Here is an 18,690-nt window from a genome sequence, read left to right as displayed (position 1 = left end):
TCGCCCGAGGAGGGTCCCCGAACTGGAGCTGGTCCTGGAACGGGAGTAAGAGCGAGCGGCCAGCGGCTGGAGGGCGAGGTGCAAGAGCGGGCCACCAGCCGGGTTCAACCCGAAGAGCTACCGCCACACGGAAACAGCAGCCATCGACATCACCAACGAAACGCTGCGCCTACGAGGCGTGTTGCGACTGTCAGACGACAGTCGTCCACACTGGTGGGTACTACTAGGCGACGGATCATGTGGACACACGAAATGAACGAATTCGTGATCCGCGCCTATTACATCTGCACTGCTTTGGAGACGGACATGAGCGGTCGCCCTCGAATACTAACAATGTTCGAGGAAGCGTATCCAGAGTTCGTCGGGAGGCTTGACCAAAACGCGATGAACGCGAGGCGTAGAGCGATTGTACGCAACAATATGCTCTCCCAAACGCAAGTCGACGACCAGTGGAGGCCACAGTACAACAACCCCCTGAGCCGGAAGACCCACAGCCAGATCAACAACTACTACGCGATCTGGTCTTCCATTACGACGAGGCGATCTCACAGTTCCGCGACACGGACCCTTTGTCGCGCCCCAGGATCCCGAAGTTGCAGCATTCCCGCAGGCTGACAAGTGCAGTAAAGCTCATGAACGAGCACGTTCTTCCGCTGCACTTGGTTGATGCTGAGAACATGGAGGAGCTGCAACTGAAAGTTTACTGTGCTGCTGTGGCGACCGCCAAAAGTTTAGGATACCGTATTAGGCCAAGAGGCAGACTGCTCCAACATCTCCGTGAAAGGCGTGAGCTTCCATGGCGAAGGAGATTGGAGCAACGGATCCTAAACAAGCGCGCCGCAATTGGAAGACTGATGGCGTACAAAAGAGGCAGCAGATCGGCGAAATTATGTCGCCAAGTTGCTGTGATCGTGCGACCTACTGAACTTCGCCAGCTGGGAGCTCACCAGCTGACGGAAAAACTCGACACACTGGTACAGCAATTGAGCGTCCTTACAAAACGGCTGAAACGTTACTCTGACTCTGCAAAGCGCCAGGAACAAAATCGGATGTTCAGAGATAACGAGAAAGCGTTCTACGACCACATTAGCGACGAGAAGCCCGACTACCGCGAAGGTTTGCCAGATATTAGCGATGTGACGAACTTCTGGGCTGGTATCTGGGAGACCCCAGTAGAACATCGCGACGGGCAAATGTGGTTAAGACGGGAGGAGGAGAGTTGTGGTGAAATTGGAGAGATGCCAGCTATCATCGTCGGAGAGAACGATGTCCGCGAAGCCTCGCGGTACCTGAGGAACTGGGCAGCACCGGGCCCCGATGGTGTTCAGAACTTCTGGCACAAGAAGCTGACCGTCGCACATCCAAAGATAGCTGAGTGCTTCAACAAGGTGCTACGTGACCCACACAACCTTCCTGAATTCGCCACCCGTGGCGTCACCTTCCTCCTCCCGAAAGACAGCAACACATTGAACCCATCAAAGTACAGACCGATAACGTGCCTATCGAGTCTGTACAAAATACTGAGCAGCATAATTACCGCCAAAGTTTCTGCTCACTGCGAACAGCATCACATCATCGCAGAAGAGCAGAAAGGATGCAGGAAAAATACGCATGGCTGCAAAGACCAGGCCATCATCGACGCAGCCATAGTCGGCCAGGCGGTTTATAACCAGCGGAACCTAAGCATGGCCTATATCGATTACAGGAAGGCTTATGACTCCATACCTCACTCGTTTCTCGTCCGGGTATTGGAGCTCTACAAAATTGATCCCGTCGTCGTTAGGTTCCTGCAGCATGCGATGAAGCAGTGGAGTTCGTCTCTGCACCTCAGTGATGGGGAAAATGTGTTGCAGTCTAGAACGCTGCAGATAAAGAGGGGGATATTCCAAGGCGACTCTTTCAGCCCGCTTTGGTTTTGTCTGGCACTGAACCCCCTCAGTAGGACGCTCAATAGAAACGGTCATGGCTATAAAATAAGGTATGGCGACGGCGCCCACGAAGAAGTGACCCATACCTTCTACATGGATGATCTCAAGGTCTACGCTGATTCACGTCAGCGTCTAGGTGTAGCTATCCGGGTTGTCGAAGACATAAGCAGGGACATCTGCATGGAGTTCGGCCTCGACAAGTGCCGCTGTGTCCATCTGCTGAAAGGGCAGCTTACCGAATCCGGAGGTTACGAGGTCTATGACGGCGAGTTCATAAGAGACATGGTTCGTGGCGAATCCTATAAATATCTTGGATTCCGACAGCTCACCGGGATTCGCCACTCCGACATCAAGACGGAGCTGCGAGACAAGTTCTTGAGTCGAGTGAACTGTGTCCTGAGGACTTTCCTCAACGCGGGGAACAAGGTACGCGCGATCAACACATTCGCGGTTCCCCTGCTGACCTTCAGTTTTGGTGTAGTCAAATGGAGCAAAACTGACCTAGAGGACCTTGAGAGGAGGATGAGGAAAGCATTTAAAGAGGCCGGAATGCACCATCCTCAATCGGCACTGGAGAGAGTTTCACTGCCACGCAAAGAAGGGGGACTTGGAATAGTCGACATATCTGCACTGTGTGTTGCCCAGGTACGACAACTGCGCGAGTACTTCGCAGAACGCGCCAACCAAAACGCGCTATACCGGGCTGTCTGCGCCGCCGACAGAGGATACAGCGCTCTGCACTTGGCGCAAGCGGAGTACCAACTCAACTGCAATCTGCAGACAGTGGAGGAGAAGATTGCAGCTTGGAAGCAGAAGGCAGTGCATGGTGCCCACCCCCATCAACTGGACCGGCCACACGTCGACAAGGCCGCATCTAATCTGTGGCTAACGCGTGGTGAACTCTCTTCAGTAGTAGAAGCCGACATGATAGCCATCCAGGACAGGATAATGCCGACGAGAAACTGCAGGCGGTACGTCTGGCATCAAGACGTTGATGACATTTGCCGGATGTGCCATCAACCAGGTGAAAACATAGAGCACATTATGGGAGGCTGTCCCGTTTTGGCCAACGCAGCCTACACCGAGCGCCACAACAACGTGGCCCGTATTGTTCATCGACAACTGGCGCTCCAATGTGCTCTACTGGAAGACAACGTACCAAACTACCGGTACCTGCCTGCACCTGTCCTGGAAAATGACCGTTTCAAGCTGTACTGGGATCGCACTGTTCTGACCGACCTCTCGATCCACCACAACCGGCCAGATATAATGGTTTACGACAAGAGCGACCGCAAAGTCACCATCATCGATGTCGCTATTCCACTGAACCAGAATCTGGAGGAGACCCACGGTCGCAAAATCTGCAAGTACCGACCATTGGCCGTGGAGCTCAAGGAACTGTGGGGGCTAAGGGAGGTCCCAAGAATTGTTCCAGTCGTTCTCTCTGGAACTGGAATTGTCCCGAAGACACTTCTGGAAGCGCTAAAGGTGTTGAATATGGAGAAGGAATTGGCCGGCATCCAAAAGTCGGTCATCCTTAGCACCTGCGCGATTGTCCGACAATTTCTCGGTCAGGACTGAAACAGCACGAGCATGCAGATACGTGCATTCCGCAGAGCCTAGTCCCCCTTTGGCATTCAGAAGCCCGGGGGCAGGTGAAAATTCTGGCTAGGTTCGCCTAGTTAAGAAGTGAGATAAGTCTGCCAATAAAAAAATTTTTTTGACTCGATCATATACAGGATTCGATTATATACAGTGAAAAGAATTCAGAAACTGTATATAATCGAGTCTGCCCTGTACATTCCATATTGAGTGCAAATAATTACGCACGATATTTTGCTTACCAATACAGATATACTTCGCCTACTGCTCCACCTCGATATGTATCTCATTGGACTAGACCTATGTGACTAGAATGCAACCTTCCCCGAAGTGTGATATTTTTACAAAGAAGGTTAGCTTATTGGCTTCAATGTAATATACCGGTCATCTAAATCAGTTCAGTAGTTCAAATGTTATGATTTTTTGCAATAAGTTATTATTGGACAAAAGAAGAAAGATGATTTTTCGGACTACCGGTTAACTTTGAAAAATCATATCTCAAAAACGAAAACAATAATAACGAAAATAAAATCCATTTTCTTTTGCGAGTTCAATATTTTTGAATCAAAGATTTATGAAATGCAAACTATGAAAATGGCGCCCCAAATAGTACTTTTTTCCGATTTTTTCACTTGTTTTGGGATTGTGAATGGATGAAAATTCTTTTGCGAGTTCAATATTTTTTAATCAAAAATTTATGAAATGCAAACTATGGAAATGGCGCCTTAAAAAGTACTTTTTTTCGATTTTTGAGATTGTGATATTTCGTGAACATTACTCACTTATACCAATGTTCACTTTGAGCGGTTGAGTCCACTTTAGAAGGCTGGAAATGTCATTATACAAGCTTCGCTTGTTCTCTAGTCAAATATTTGTCTTGCGTGCGTTAGCTGGAAGCGTCAGTAAAATTCGGCGAACGGCGGACCACCAATACAATATGTTTTTTAAGTGACCCATAATAGGTAGTAGTTTGATTTTAAGTAGCGAGAATAATGATTTCTTCTCAAAAACTAATTATTTATGTTAACAATAGGCTCTTTTATTTTTTTAAAAAATTTTATAATTTTAAACATATTTTATCCTGAATGTTTGTTTTGTATCTGATAAAGCGCTGAACACATTATGTTGTATATTTTCGTAATGTTTTTCATAGTTTTGTCCAAATATACTCAAATTTATTTGCAAACAAGCTGCCAAATAGTAATCTGTCAAAAGAGAGCGATCTTTTGTTTCGATTGTATTCATAGTAGAAAATATTGTTTTAGGGTATATAAGAATATCCGAAAAGCAAACTAGATTCCAACAAGTTCAGTGAATATATCTTTGAAATTGGAATGCTTTCGAAAACAAAAGCTTCATCTCAGATTTCATTTTCAATCAATGCTTTTTAATATAATAGATATTTCTTCTATAATGATTGCATCATTGAATTATGTCGTCTATTTTTGAAATATCTTCAAATATTCTGTCGAACTCATTTAGTGACGAAGAAATTTAATCTGCATAACGATCATATTCATGTGTTTTAATCTGTTGATTTTGTCGCAATATTTTCGAATTTCCTTGAATTTCGTCTCCTAAATTGTGCTTCTAAAAGTGTTTTCATTTTTTTTTCCTTGATGTTTCAATTTTAATTCATTCTGCTCCGTTTGGATGACACAACGAAAAATGAGATCATGCACCTACTTATAATCATTTATTGAGGATGTGATTTCGTGGCAGTTGCTATTAATTCTTTTTTAAAAAAACTTGGCACCTTAGGGTGTACTAATAATAAAAATAATTGATTCACAATTCTCTTGTCATGAATTTGCGTTTCTGCAAATTGATTTCTATACGTAGTTAACTATTTGAACTAACTACATTAACTATTTTGAGTGACAAATTCCTCACATCATCGGATTTCTATATTTTTGCGCGCAGTATTTGCTGATGGATACAATAGTAATTGAAAATAATTTGGAATATTATCATCAATTTTGCAATGATTCATAAATCCATTATGATTTCCAACCGGGTAAGGAGCTCCATCAGTCGTAATCGATACCAATTTTTTCTTGGAAATAATGTTTTAGTGATGAAGGACTTGAACGAGTTGTAAGCTTCATATATATATACAACTCGTTCAAGCCCTTCATCACTGAAACATGATTTCCAAGGAAAAATTGGTATCGATTACGACTGATGGAGCTCCTTACCCGGTTGGAAATCATGTCGTTTGTCCATCCATTGATAAAAAATTGTTAAAAGCACTTCTTTATTAGACATGTCCTGCAAACACATCCTTATGGATAAACATAAATGTGCGGTATCAGTTCATTCATCGAGTTGTAACTTTAGCTTCTGTTCTATTATAATTGTGTTTCTTGGCAGCGACTTTTTTTAATCAAAGTAATTATTTCAGATTTATTGTTAAAATTTTCAAACAATAATTCACTTGCTGAAACAAATCTCCTTCCACCGTCTTCTTATGCTATAATAAAATTTCATGTAAAGGGTGTGTCACATCAAATTGCATCACGGAAAAAACGCTGTAGAAATTTAATTTTCAGGAATTATATCTTCAGCTTTCGCTTATAATCAGATAAGAGTGTATGGATCACGTTGGCCATGCTTCACTGTCAATTTTTCGTAAATTTGGAAAAATGTCGTCGAACGAAAAAGAGCGTCGTGAATTAATCCTGTGCACTCATTTCGAGAATCCGGAGTTGTCGCATCGGGACATCGGTAAGATGCTGGGAATCGTCCAATCCACGGTCAGCAGAGTACTAAAACGATACTTCGAGAACCTAACCATCGACCGGAAGGTGAAGAACGGCAAAAATGGATGCTCAGTCAGTGAAAAAGATCACAAGCGCGTAGTTAAGCAGTTTAGACGTGATCCGAGAAGTTCGGTCCGGGATGTCGCCAATAAACTGAATTTGTCAAGTTCATTCGTCTAGCGGACCAAGCAGCGGGAGGGCCTGCGTACATACAAGGTTCAGAAGGCTCCTAACCGCGACGAAAGGCAAAACATGGTGGGGAAGACGCGAGCCCGGAAGCTGTACACCGAAATACTGACGAAGCCGCATTGCCTGGTAATGGACGACGAAACCTACGTCAAAGCGGACTTTCGTCAGCTGCCGGGCCTGTTGTTCTTCTCCGCAGAGGACAAATTCAGCGTTACGGAGGAGATTCACAAGCAGAAACTATCCAAGTTTGCCAAAAAGTACATGGTGTGGCAAGCGATCTGCTCTTGCGGAAAGCGGAGCGCCCCCTTCGTAATGACCGGCACGGTAAACGGGCAGATTTACCTTAAGGAGTGCCTACAGAAGCGCTTACTACCACTATTGAAGCAGCACGAGGGCCCGACCATCTTCTGGCCGGATCTCGCTTCGTGCCACTATTCAAAGGACGTGTTGGAGTGGTACGAAGCCAACGGGGTCACCTTCGTGCCAAAGGAAATGAACGCACCGGAGCTTCGCCCAATAGAGAAATATTGGGCGATTATTAAGCAGGCCCTCCGGAAGAACCCAAAAGTTGTCAAATCGGAGGCGGACTTCAAAAGAAAATGGATTTCTGTTCAAAAAAAACTACAACCTGACGTTGTACAGAACCTTATGGACGGGGTAAAGAGGAAGGTGCGAGCATACGGGCTTGGGCTCGAAGTATGAATAAAAAGAAAATGCCAAAAGTTGTTTAATAGTTTTTATTTTACTGTCTAAAATTTTCAAAAGGATCGGTCTACTGGGCGAATTTCTACAGCGATTTTTCCGTGATACAATTTGATGTGACACACCCTTTATTTCAAATAATGCAATTTGTGGCTGTTTTCGACTTCGAATTCGATCTCGAGAAAGCTCGAGAAATCAAACTCTGCAAAACATTCCTTTCGAGTCAACGATTCCCTCTTTTTTATTTTAATACTAGCTGACCCGGCGAACTTCGTCCCACCAAATATTTTGTTTTTGATATGAATTATCCGTTACATGGAATACATTTTGATACAGAAAAGTAAATATTCATTCATTATTTTTTTATTTTTCACCTGATAATAATTAAGAGGATTTTTCGATGTTTGATTTCCAGCCGATTTCCATTTCATGAAAAATCGCTGTTTAGAAGCTCATAAGAAATCGAAAAAATGAGATATCAAAATAACGACTATGTAACGCTTTGGATAATTCATTTTTACGCGCTGATAAAAAAATCAGCCAAATCGGTTGAGTAGATCCTGAAATATCGATACCACCGGTTTAAAAACATGGTTTCGAGAAAAACACGTTCAAAAATTCGTACAGCAATACTATATCCTTTGAGGAGACCTCATACTATTGGCTGCAACTTATGAACTAAATCAAATACCGATACTGAAAAATCCTTTTAGGACAACATTTCTGGGGGCATAAGCTTACGAAAAATGCAAAAACAAAAAATCCAGTTTTGCGGCTTTCCAGACCGGGGTCCCCCCTTAAACAATAACTGTGAAACAACGCATAGCATGGAGGGGCGCCAAGGCAAGCGTGGCGAAAAATTAAAGGGGTATTGGTGTAATGTCATGTAATGTAATGTAAAATCATAACTTTTGAACTACTGGACTGATTTAGACGATCAATAATTAAAATTGAAGCCCCTTCCTAAAAATGATTTTGTTTTCGTAATTATTCATTGTATTTGTTTTTATGGTTTACATGGTCTCGGGATATTTTTCCTTTGAAGCTTTTTTACATTACATATCCAAAAATTAGAGAGGCGTTGTTTCTGTTCTTGAGTCTTGTTTAAAAACTCTTGTTTGAAAAAATATCAAACATGGAAAGAAAATGGATTTTGTTTTCGTAATAATTGATTATAATGAAAAGAAACACAACTTTCTGAATAACTCGAGAAATCTAGCAAATCGAACCAAACTTGGCAAGTGAAGTTTTCAGGGGGCAAGAAATGTCCCTATGGTGATTTGACACTTCTCCCCCAAAATTGGAATGTGAGGAATTCAGAGCACAAGAAATCTTTCTCTGATGATTTGACACCCCTCCCTCCTTTGGAAGGGGGAGGGCCGTCCAATAAAATATCACACATATTTCAACCAAACATGGAAATGGAAAAATTCCGGAAAACTCTGAAGGAAAATGGGAAAATACCGAAAATTAAATTTACATATGCTCTACAATTACATCATGATAAGCGCTGTTAGTCCATTTGATGTTTGCGATAACTAAACTGATCTTTGTTAGAAAGTGGAAATGTATTTTCAGGTAAAAACCGCACTCCTATATCTTCTATCTATATAAATAAAAATGGAATCGTAAAATGTGTTGGCAAGCGCAAAATTTGAGAAAGGAATCGTTCGATTCGAGCTGTCTTTATTTTATTATATTTTCTGTATCAAACATGTATTCCATGTAACGGAGAAACATGTTATTTGTGATTGAAGAATCTTGAAGGAGAATTGTTTATTTTTTACTAAGCTCATTTTAGCAATTCAGCTGTAACAGAGCCGAATTTATCGTGTACATTTTTTCTCATGTTGCATAAATTACGAGAATAACGAGAACTGTGTCAGAAAATAATTTCATATTACAATCACGAGTTTTGGTAGAACTAGGGAGTTTATAGTAAAAGGAAATTTGAAAAGGGGTGAATTAGAAGATCAATAAACGAAGAGCTCTGCGAGTAGATCCAGAAACGTTCGCTTAGTAAGAAATCGTGAATGTTTAAAAAAAATCAAAACAGAAAAATCATTTTGGGCGGGACGAAGTTTGCCCCGTTAGCTAGTAATACATATATTTGATACATCGACAAATTTGATAGCAAAGGGTTGATACTTTATAAGGTCGGTGGAAACTAGGCAACGAATCGACCCCAACTTCAAAGAACATAATCCTTACATGAGGAATAACACATATTTACCTTTGCAAAATTTTTAACTATAGAAACAGTTGAAATATTTGGTGGCAATATAGTTTAACCCTTTAACGGGTACTAGCAACTATATCAACAACAACAAATATTCTTTTCGCTGCACTTGGAATGTTATTTCAATATTTTACTTAGCCAAAATATTCTAAAGGTATCTGGCAATACTCCAATTTTTTTTGAGCTGCTAAAAATGTACGTCTTTAATTTGGGAGTCATTTTTATGTATCAAAACCTTGATTTAAGAGCGCCGGCAGAAAATTCTGTTTAAATTCGTTGAAAATGCAGCAAGTTAAATTTTTTTCAATGTAAACGTACTATTTAAGATCTATTGTGTATGTTTTTGTAGTTTTTCCAATAATATTAAATAAAACAGGTTTTTTCGCTGCACTAGAAATATTGTAAATCGCTAAAATAATCGTTATACTGCACTAGAAATATTATTTTGATTTTTGCATAACTAAAGGCACAATGAAGTGAAGTATTTTTGGGGTTAACGGGCCGTGGCAACTATATTGCCACCAATTTTTCCAACTGTTTCAATAGTTAATTTTTTTTCAAATGTAAATGTTTGTTATCCCTCATGTAAGGAGTATGTTTTCTGAAGTTGGAGTTGATTCGTTGCCTAGTTTGCACGGCCCGTTAAAGGGTTAACCCCAAAAAGCGACAAACAGTTTGCCGCTGCCGTGGAAATTCACTTTATTGCGTCTTTGGTTATGCAAATATGAAAACAATATTTCTAGTGCAGCGAAAAAACTGTTTTTTTCTATATAGAGTTTCAAAGCAAAAAAATTAAGTTTGAATTTTTCATCAAATACACAATTCATTTTATCAAAAAAAAAAATGCATGATTTTACACAGTAAATCCTAAATAGTACGTTTATAGCAAAAACTTATCAACTTGTTGCATTTTCAACGAATTTAAACTGAATTTTCTGCCGGCACCTTAAACCTCAACTATCGATTTTTATAGTGAATTTAAATTGGAGCATTTTTGCAGCAGAGTTAATAACGACAGAAAAAGTTGATGAAGAGAGAATCGATCTTCACTTACATCCCTTTCCATCTGAGCCCCTGAGCAATAAGCGTTTGAAGTTGGACAATTTTCGCAATGCGATCGATTTTCGACTTTCTATCTTCTTCTTGGATGGCACTAACGTTCCAGTGGAACTTTTGCCTTCTCAACGTAGCATTACTTGCGTCATTTTTATTAGTAATACTTGGTTGAGATTTCTATGCCGAATAACACGCCTTAAATGCACTCTGGAGTGGCAAGCTCTGGAATACGCGTGATCACAGTGCAACCCGGAAGAATTTTCTTTGATGAAAAATCCCCCGGCCAGAACGGGAATCCTCGGCATGATAGTGTGGGACGCTAACCACTCGGCCACGGGAGCACATTCGACTTTCTATTTGCATCCCCAATATGTTCCCGAAGACGTAATCCTACGTCAAAAATTGAAATAAAACAACAATTTAAAAAGCGTGCACTCGGATTCGAGTTGACGACATTGTACTTCGAAATTGGAAGGCGACATTGACAGTAATGGATTTTGATAATGGAATGATCACACTTTACAATAGAAATTATGAATGAAAACTAACTTACAATCAAATTAGTTCAGTAATTTTCTACCGGAGGGGAGAATTGTCCAAGGGAATATTGCACATTTACTTCGCTTTGAAGATGACAATGATTAGCAAAAATTGCCACAGAAACTTTTTTGGATACTCCAAAATTTCAAAAACTTTCGTTAGTAGACGAAACAGTACAGGAAATTGTATAGCATTTTTCAAGACTTTCTACAACAAGTTAAACTTGAAACATATTTTCTTTATATCAAAGAACTAGATTTGGACATGGTTTGAAATCCCTTCAATTTCAGAACAAGCTCATCGATCTACCAATGCTCGTTTCTTATCCTGATATGCGGAATAAGCATTGCGAGTTTTGTTGTCTTTGCGTAGTATTTATGTGAATCTGGATTTCCTACAATTCTGCGGATGGAAACAAAATACCGTAACAGAGTGAATATCGAAGGTGACATGAGGTGTGCTTTTCGTCAACGCGTTCAAGAACTACGATTTTGACGGAAATCGTTCAGGCGCAGGTGCCATTCTGACTTGACAGATTTTATATACCTTTTTTGTAATCAGATACAAGTATAAAATCAAATTTGTTGTGAATATAACTTGCAGTCCGTTTGTATTCTATCATTATTTTACTGATATGCTACAGGCTTTCTTACAAAAGACTGATAGGGGGGAAGGACTAGGATTAATTTGGGGGGAATGGAGCAAAAAATAGGTTGAAAACCACTGAATTAGGGACTGTCCACATAGCACGTGGACAACTTTGTGGAGGGAGGGGGTGGTTGGTGTTACGAAAATTGACAACCACGACGAGAGGGGAGAGGGTATAGATAATGTCCACGTCCATGTCCAGGTTAAAAAAATATTTTGAAAAAAAACAGCATTTATATCTGCATTCAACAATACATGAAAACTATTTTGCATTTGAGAAATATTTATACGCATTTATCAATAAAAGTGTTGAGTTGTCTGATAGTGCTGCCTAGCCGAACTTCCATATTTTTCCATGTCGTTGAACTTATTAACCCTTTAACGGGTACTAGCAACTATATCAACAACAACAAATATTCTTTTCGCTGCACTTGGAATGTTATTTCAATATTTTACTTAGCCAAAATATTCTAAAGGTATCTGGCAATACTCCAATTTTTTTTGAGCTGCTAAAAATGTACGTCTTTAATTTGGGAGTCATTTTTATGTATCAAAACCTTGATTTAAGAGCGCCGGCAGAAAATTCTGTTTAAATTCGTTGAAAATGCAGCAAGTTAAATTTTTTTCACTGTAAACGTACTATTTAAGATCTATTGTGTATGTTTTTGTAGTTTTTCCAATAATATTAAATAAAACAGGTTTTTTCGCTGCACTAGAAATATTGTAAATCGCTAAAATAATCGTTATACTGCACTAGAAATATTATTTTGATTTTTGCATAACTAAAGGCACAATGAAGTGAAGTATTTTTGGGGTTAACGGGCCGTGGCAACTATATTGCCACCAATTTTTCCAACTGTTTCAATAGTTAATTTTTTTTCAAATGTAAATGTTTGTTATCCCTCATGTAAGGAGTATGTTTTCTGAAGTTGGAGTTGATTCGTTGCCTAGTTTGCACGGCCCGTTAAAGGGTTAACCCCAAAAAGCGGCAAACAGTTTGCCGCTGCCGTGGAAATTCACTTTATTGCGTCTTTGGTTATGCAAATATGAAAACAATATTTCTAGTACAGCGAAAAAACTGTTTTTTTCTATATAGAGTTTCAAAGCAAAAAAATTAAGTTTGAATTTTTCATCAAATACACAATTCATTTTATCAAAAAAAAAAATGCATGATTTTACACAGTAAATCCTAAATAGTACGTTTATAGCAAAAACTTATCAACTTGTTGCATTTTCAACGAATTTAAACTGAATTTTCTGCCGGCACCTTAAACCTCAACTATCGATTTTTATAGTGAATTTAAATTGGAGCATTTTTGCAGCAGAGTTAATAACGACAGAAAAAGTTGATGAAGAGAGAATCGATCTTCACTTACATCCCTTTCCATCTGAGCCCCTGAGCAATAAGCGTTTGAAGTTGGACAATTTTCGCAATGCGATCGATTTTCGACTTTCTATCTTCTTCTTGGATGGCACTAACGTTCCAGTGGAACTTTTGCCTTCTCAACGTAGCATTACTTGCGTCATTTTTATTAGTAATACTTGGTTGAGATTTCTATGCCGAATAACACGCCTTAAATGCACTCTGGAGTGGCAAGCTCTGGAATACGCGTGATCACAGTGCAACCCGGAAGAATTTTCTTTGATGAAAAATCCCCCGGCCAGAACGGGAATCCTCGGCATGATAGTGTGGGACGCTAACCACTCGGCCACGGGAGCACATTCGACTTTCTATTTGCATCCCCAATATGTTCCCGAAGACGTAATCCTACGTCAAAAATTGAAATAAAACAACAATTTAAAAAGCGTGCACTCGGATTCGAGTTGACGACATTGTACTTCGAAATTGGAAGGCGACATTGACAGTAATGGATTTTGATAATGGAATGATCACACTTTACAATAGAAATTATGAATGAAAACTAACTTACAATCAAATTAGTTCAGTAATTTTCTACCGGAGGGGAGAATTGTCCAAGGGAATATTGCACATTTACTTCGCTTTGAAGATGACAATGATTAGCAAAAATTGCCACAGAAACTTTTTTGGATACTCCAAAATTTCAAAAACTTTCGTTAGTAGACGAAACAGTACAGGAAATTGTATAGCATTTTTCAAGACTTTCTACAACAAGTTAAACTTGAAACATATTTTCTTTATATCAAAGAACTAGATTTGGACATGGTTTGAAATCCCTTCAATTTCAGAACAAGCTCATCGATCTACCAATGCTCGTTTCTTATCCTGATATGCGGAATAAGCATTGCGAGTTTTGTTGTCTTTGCGTAGTATTTATGTGAATCTGGATTTCCTACAATTCTGCGGATGGAAACAAAATACCGTAACAGAGTGAATATCGAAGGTGACATGAGGTGTGCTTTTCGTCAACGCGTTCAAGAACTACGATTTTGACGGAAATCGTTCAGGCGCAGGTGCCATTCTGACTTGACAGATTTTATATACCTTTTTTGTAATCAGATACAAGTATAAAATCAAATTTGTTGTGAATATAACTTGCAGTCCGTTTGTATTCTATCATTATTTTACTGATATGCTACAGGCTTTCTTACAAAAGACTGATAGGGGGGAAGGACTAGGATTAATTTGGGGGGAATGGAGCAAAAAATAGGTTGAAAACCACTGAATTAGGGACTGTCCACATAGCACGTGGACAACTTTGTGGAGGGAGGGGGTGGTTGGTGTTACGAAAATTGACAACCACGACGAGAGGGGAGAGGGTATAGATAATGTCCACGTCCATGTCCAGGTTAAAAAAATATTTTGAAAAAAAACAGCATTTATATCTGCATTCAACAATACATGAAAACTATTTTGTATTTGAGAAATATTTATACGCATTTATCAATAAAAGTGTTGAGTTGTCTGATAGTGCTGCCTAGCCGAACTTCCATATTTTTCCATGTCGTTGAACTTATTTTTTGAATGAGTAAGTAAATTGGAAAAAACTTTTTATTAGGTAGGTTAAAAAATACAAACATGATGCCGATTTTGCCAAAAATCATTCACTGTTTGCGCATCATAAAATTTGTTCAAAAAATTGTTACTAATCATGAAAAAATCGGTAGAAATTGTTCGTTTGAAGGCAACGTAACTTTAATGTAACTTTCAAAATAATGACATCATAATCTTTTTTGATTACAAGAAATAAATATTCGCTCGAGAAATCGAATACTAAAAGATAATTTAGTGCGCTACACATACAGCGTCACCATCACCGTCCCGTCAACTATTCATTTAATTCCTTTACGGTGACGGAACGTTGTATGTGTAGCGCACTTTATTCGAATGAATCGAGTATTCAAAAATGGTCCCACGATTATTCGATAATCGAATAAACGAAAAATTTAGACATCTCTAGCTGTGCGCCGCAAAGTTCTGGATTATGATGCCAGATACATGGAAAAGAGACGAAATGGCTGGAAAATATTGCCTAATTTCCAGGAACGGAATTCGATTAAAAATTATAATGATTATGAATTATGAATTCGACTATTATATGATAGACATGTCGTATACAGGACAAAAAAATTCGAGAATCAGAGTGCGCAGTCGGAAATTTTGTGATTTTTCACATGCTGTAACTTCGTGAAAAATCAACGCATATCGATTAAATGTACATCATTTTGAAGCTACAACTTTCAGGTATTAGAATATTTTACGCACGTATTTTTATCGGATGGTGTAGTGGGCAACAATATCGGGAAGAAATGAAAAATCGATTTTGCTTTGTTTTTTTTCAAGAACATTCTGGACTAACACAGATTTTTCCCAACCAACTCAACAGCAAATCCAATCAGCCTTGTCAATGAGCTTTCATTTGGTTCCAAGGACGTTCCTGTAGGACCCTCCTACACATAGAATTTCAGTTTGAATGAAAAACAACCAACGCACCGCAAATCGCAAATCGGCAGTTTTGAAAACTCCAATGAATTCTGCACAAGGATAATTTGTTACTTCGACGAAAAAAAAATTATTAAAATTTTTTGCATCGATTTCAAAAAAGTGCCAAAAACAGGATTTTTATAGTGCTTTACAAGATCCACTGTAATTCTGCAAATATCGCAGAAAGTTCTAATGTTTGCCTGAACATTTTTAGCCTAGTGTATTCCCTAAACATCTGTGAACGTTTCGTATTGATACGTTCAGCCTTTTTTTCTACCCGATTTCTCAAAGTTTTGAGTAAATTAGAGGAGCATTTCATCGCAAATCGTACCAGAAGTACAAATTCCTACGCGACTCTTAGAACGAACGATTCGTAGCTTTCGTTTTCATGCGTTTGTAGGTACAAATATGGTAAGGAATGATGATTCTCACACATATTCATACGCATATCCACACATACACGCACTCTTCACCCACAAACTCAAAGCAATACTGTAGAAAAGTTTACATATTTTTGGTTTTTATTAGGTGTTTTTATGTGTTATTTTATGCACTTTTCGCACATAGTTGCTTTAAAATGAATTCATTACCCAAAAAAGTTATACACAATTGAATGAAACTGGTCGTGCTAGCTAATAAACCAAGCTATCATTTGATGCCAAAATAGTACCATATGATTGCGACATGTTTATATTCAAAACAACGGAAAGATATCCATATCAATTTTATATAGCCCTGCTGTCTTGTTTCGGGATTTAACTTTTCTTCGATGGTTCCCAAAAACAGAATTCCACTAAAACCCTTGATTTGATTGATTGAATTTCTTGAAAATTTGAACAGCTCAGCTTGCTTTAGTCGGTTTATGATAGAAAATTCCGAGATTATATTCACAAGTGATGTTTTTATTTGATGGAAATGTAACGTAAGAGTAATTCCAAATGAAATCGACAAATGACAAAACATGAGTATTTTTGATTCGTATGAAAGTGTGTATTCCGTTTGGGTTAGAGGAAATATGAGTTTTCCACAGCAATTGGGAATTTTTTGACTCAAGCGTAACTTTTGAAAAGGGCGTATCGATTTTAGTAAGGGAAATCTTTGATGATTTATATCTCAAAAACTATGAGTCGTACCGAAATAGTGTCTTAGAAAGAGTTATAGAGTATTGATGGTTGAATATGAAAAAAATGTACACTGAGAAAAAAAAATTAGTACTCTTTTTTCTATTTACAAAATAAAAATTCAATTTGCAATATCCAAAATACATATTTTTTTTTTTTTTTTAATTTTATTTAAAAAATGGGCAAAAGATGATAAACCTATTTTTGACGAACTTTGTGGAACATCGAATTTTTAGGAATTTTCGAAACTTCGAATTTTTGTTAACAATCATTTTTAGCCACAACAACAAAAAACAATAAAGGTTATTATGTACCTCTTTCTGAATGCAGCCATTCTCGAAATATTTTTTAAAAAATTTCTAATTTATTGTCTTTTTTATAGTAAATAATCCCTTTTAACATGTTTGCCGTGTTATACCGTCATGTTCATGAAATTTTATGAATTTGCTTAAAATTTCCTACACCTTTTCCAAATACATCATCATGGTTCATTTTTTGACTCAAGCGTAACTTTTGAAAAGGGCGTATCGATTTGAGTAAGAGAAATCTTTGATAATTTGTATCTCAAAAAATATGAGTCGTACCGAAATAGTGTGCTAGAAAGAGTTATAGAGTATTTTGGCTTAATTTGAAAAAAATATACACTGAGAAGAAAAATTAGTACTCTTTTTTTATTTACAAAATAAAATTTTAATTTGCGATATCAAAAAATATGTATTTTTTTATATTTTTTCAATTTTTCATACAAAATTGAAGTCATGTAGAAAATTTAAAAAATGGGCCCAAGATGGTAAAACTATTTTTGACGAAATTTGTGGAACATCGAATTTTTAGGAATTTTCGGAACTTCGAATTTTTGTATGTTAGCAATCATTCTTAGCCACAAATTATGAATTCTGATGTGATTTAAAACAAAAAAGGTTATTATCAATCTCCTTCTAAATGTAACCATTCTCGAGATATGTAAAAAAATATTTCTAATTTATAATCTTTTTTATAGTAAATAATCTCTTTTAATATGTTTGTCGTGTTATATCGTCATGTTCATGAAATTTTATGAATTTTCTTATAATTTCCAACAATTTTTTGATTGATTGAAGTTTGTATTAAGATAAAAAAGATTTTTTAGTTTCGCTACGTTTTGTATTAACCCACATGTCTTCGAATTTTTCGTAACGTAACTCCTAAACATATGTCTTTACCATAACGATAAACTTGGAAAAGTTGTTGGAAATTATAAGCGAATTCATAAAATCTCATGAACATGATGATATAACACGTCAAACATATTTAAAGGGCCTATTTATCATAAAAAATACAATAAATTAGAAATATTTTTTTTTAAATATCTCGAGAATAGCTGCATTTAGAATGAGATTGATAAAGATCTTTTTTGTTTTAAATCATATCAGTATTCATAATTTGTGGCTAAAAATTATTGTTAACATACAAAAGTTCGAAGTTTCGAAAATTCATAAAAATTCGATGTTCCACAAAGTTCGTCAAAAATAGTTTTACCCACTTGAGCCCATTTTTTAAATTTTCTACATGACTTCTATTTTATATGAAAAAATTGAAAAAAATATAAAAAAATACATATTTTTTGATATCGCAAATTAAAATTTTATTTTGTAAATAAAAAAAAGAGTACTAATTTTTCTTCTCAGTGTATACCTTTTTTTGAATTAAGGCAACAATACTCTATAACTCTTTCTAACACACTATTTCGGTACAACTCATATTTTTTGATATATAAATTATGAAAGATTTCTCTAACTCAAATCGATACGCCATTTTCAAAAGTTACGCTTGAGTCAAAAAATTCCCAATTGCTGTGAAAAACTTATATTTCCTCCAACCCAAGCGGAATACACACTTTCATTGGAATCAAAAATACAAGTTTTCGAAATCTGCATTTTCAGGACGATTTCATTTGGAATTGCTGGTAATATAACGTGATAAGTTAAAAAGAATTTCGAAAAAAAACAGACAGCAATAC

The sequence above is a fragment of the Toxorhynchites rutilus genome, chromosome 2 (genome assembly GCF_029784135.1).
Source record: "Toxorhynchites rutilus septentrionalis strain SRP chromosome 2, ASM2978413v1, whole genome shotgun sequence".
Classification (NCBI taxonomy): domain Eukaryota; kingdom Metazoa; phylum Arthropoda; class Insecta; order Diptera; family Culicidae; genus Toxorhynchites; species Toxorhynchites rutilus.
This window is presented reverse-complemented; position numbering follows the sequence as displayed.